Below are 3,355 nucleotides of genomic sequence, written 5' to 3' on the forward strand. Positions count from 1 at the left end.
CATCTGGTGGATTTGAACCATGTGTCTAACAACTGATTTCTTAACCAAAGGTGTTGATTTTAAATCCAACTGAGATCAAAGAATTAACTTCAGTCTTCTCTCCTTCTGTCATGCTGCTACCTGTCTGCATGGTGGTGAGAATTTTTGTTTTCTTGACGTAGAGAAGGAATCCATACAGAAGGTTACTGTCCTTTATCTTCTGCAGTTCTTTATCTTCTAATGCAATTTCTTGATAAGTCTTCCTCCCATCCTGATGCCACCTTCTCCTTCTTAAAGTTTAGCTTCTCAAATGATTTGCTCAGTACACAGATGGAATCAGTACGGAGAAGGGATACAGCCTGACGCACACCTTTCTCACAGAAAGTCTCTGAGTTGAAATTGACCTTGGCAGCAGTGGGCCTGGACTTTTGGTTTGGATGTTTCCTAGAAAAGGAATTATCCTGTGTCTGACTGATTTTGCTCAGAATAACTGAAGGAATTTTGCTACCCTTGCAGGTCCTGGGTGCTTTTGACTAACCTGTTCCTTGCCTGTATTGCATATGGTTTTGAACAACACAGTCTACATCTAACAAACTGATTTTCAAAGCAACAAGTATCATGTGACCCCACAAAACCACAAGTTCTCCACAGGACACACAAAGATTGCATTTTCTTGGGGTGCATGTGAATCACATGATGAGGTCTCAGGTCGCTTCTCAGAGAGCAGTGAGTAGAACAATGTGTGCAGGCAGTTAACAGACAAGTGCGGTTCGCACGGAACACGGAACCTGCAGGATGTTGCCCGCTAGTCTCAGTTTGTCCTGAAATCAAGAGGGAGGCTTCCCATTTGCCACTGAGGTGCTATAGATTCCAGACCAGTTCCTACACCCTGAAACTCCAAATCCCTGAAGTGCTACAACTCAGAGAGCAGCTTCATAAACATTTTGCCGTATCTCCCACAACCCTAAAAATGTGCCCTGCACTCCCAGGAAGCATGGGGCCTGGCCCATCCGTCTCTGTGTTCTCCTCCTGGCTGTTTGCAGCCATTGCGGGGATAACACAGCCAGAGACAGTGTGTTTCACTCTCCCCCGTGACTCTGTTTCCTACGCAGTCAATTCCTTAAGTGCATTTTTCATGGAAAGGTGACTTGGTCTCTCTTTTAGTAGAATCCTTTTCCTTTTTTCTTTTAATTATGGACAATTTAGAAAAGCCCCAGTTCTGGTCTGTTTTTACCTTCCTCAATCAATGTCTTTCCACCTGCTGGTCTAAGAGGTAGAAGACTCCAAAGCAAACATTGTTTATGGTCCCAGCGTGGCCATCTGTCAACAAGCAGTGTTCAGCAGGAAGGAGTTTGTAGGGCACAGTAACCCCTTCATACAGTGTAATTATTCACCAATAAACGTTGTTTTAATTTCTAACAGCATTCTCTGGTATTGTCATTGGGCCAGTAGCATCTCACAGACCCTGGCTGCTGAAACAAAGTTACTGTACATGAAACCTTGTCAGATCTGGGGGCAGAACTCCCTTGAGTGGGTTTTATAGATGCAAGAAGCATAACTAAGGGTGTTTCACAGGAGAATAGGAAGAGTCAATGGGGAAAGGACTCCGCCTAGCAAGACAGAGCTTTATGTATAGTTACCAGGAAATGCAATGGGTATAGTGGTCATCAATGAACTTGAGACAAAGGTTCTGGAGCAGCACTACAGGAAGCTTGTTGGTCCCTCAGTGTTAACGAGCCCTAAACAAGTTCCTCGCACTCATCTGCCATTTTCCATACTGTGCTGGCTTGCATGTGCCATGATGCTGGAAGCTGTGCCCCCAGGGATTCAGTATCAGCAAGGTGACCCATGGTGGACAGGTGTCAGCAGAGCTTCCAGACGAAGACAGGCTGGGAACCGGGTTTGGCCATCCACTGCTGAAACAGCAGGTCTTTGACAGCTCTACGGACAATGGTGGAGCATTGTTGGATACCATGCCAGGAGGTGGTCTTGTCTGGCTGGAAGGGGCTTACCATGAAAGTCAGGCCACTGGCATTTCAAGTATTAGCAGGGTCACCCTTGGTGGACACATTTCAGCAGGGCTTTCAGACGAAGACAGAAGCAGGCTTGGCTGTCCACTTCGGAAGTAACAGACCCTTAAAACCCTGTGAGTAACACAGCGACGGTGTTCCACACAGTGTTGGGAGATTGGAAGGCACTGGGAATCCACCTGCCTTCTCATTGGAGGGTCTACCAGGATGACTTTCACTCAGCGAAGGACCCTTATTTGCTAATGTGGCAAGACTCAAAATGCGGAGACACAGCTGTGTACACTCGTTAATGACTGGAACATGGAATGTACAAAGTATGAATCTGTAAAAATTGGAAGTTGAAAAACTAAAATGTAACTGCATAAAGATTGACATCCTCCACATTCATGACCTGAGCTGGACTGCTATTGTAATTTTAAATGAGACAACCATGGTCTGCTATGCCAAGAATGACAAACTGGAGAGGAATGGTGTGACATTCCTTCTAAGAAAGAACATTTAAAAATCTATCCTTAAGTATAATCTGTCAGTAATAGTAAAACGGAGACTGCAAAACTTAACCGTTTTCACCAGCAACCTGTACATAGACCAACAAGCAGTCATTTCAAAAGAGAGCGACCTTGCATACTCTCAACTCTCAATCAGGAAATATAAACATCCGCATTGTATCCTTTTTCTATACCTTTCCCCAATTCATTTAGCATTGTACAATTTGCAGTTAATTGTGATTTCTTATTCTAATCAACATACATCTTCATGTCTATTTTTTTTAAATTGTGCTCCTAAAAGAAGGAGTGGCATCCACGTCCTGAAACTCTATGAACCTTGAGAAACGACGATAGTTACAGAAAGGCTTCAGGCGTTTTGTTCATAAGGTCACTATGCGTCGTGCTCGAAGCAACGGCAATCAACAATAGCAAAATCTTTTGACTGAACCCGGCTTCCGTACCCTGAACTCCACTTCTGCCTCCAACCAGTACCAGGGGGCAGTGGGGAGCTGGCAGAGCTCTCAGAATGGAAGGGGGGACCCCCGCCTTCTCTAAGGTGAGAAACATGGGGTGAGCTTCCAGATGGGTGAGGTGAAAATGTGACGGGAAATCCTCGTGGGAAATAAGATCAATGGTGCCAGGTCGCCCTCAGCTCGTCAGGTCCCGCAGGCATGGTAACAGTGCCCTGGTCTGGCCCACACAGCCTGTCCAAGAACCATCATGGTCCCCGTAGGACCGGTGCGTCCTGCGCCCTGAAGTCCGCCCGAGGTGATTCTGGGCACAGAGGCCTGGGACGAGTGGGGGCCGCCCGGGGCGGGGCCCGGGGTGCCCACGATGCGCGGTGCGGGGCTCTCGGGG

This window comes from Elephantulus edwardii, unplaced genomic scaffold (genome assembly GCF_000299155.1).
Source record: "Elephantulus edwardii isolate Elephantulus edwardi_28Jun2011 unplaced genomic scaffold, EleEdw1.0 scaffold00048, whole genome shotgun sequence".
NCBI lineage: Eukaryota > Metazoa > Chordata > Mammalia > Macroscelidea > Macroscelididae > Elephantulus > Elephantulus edwardii.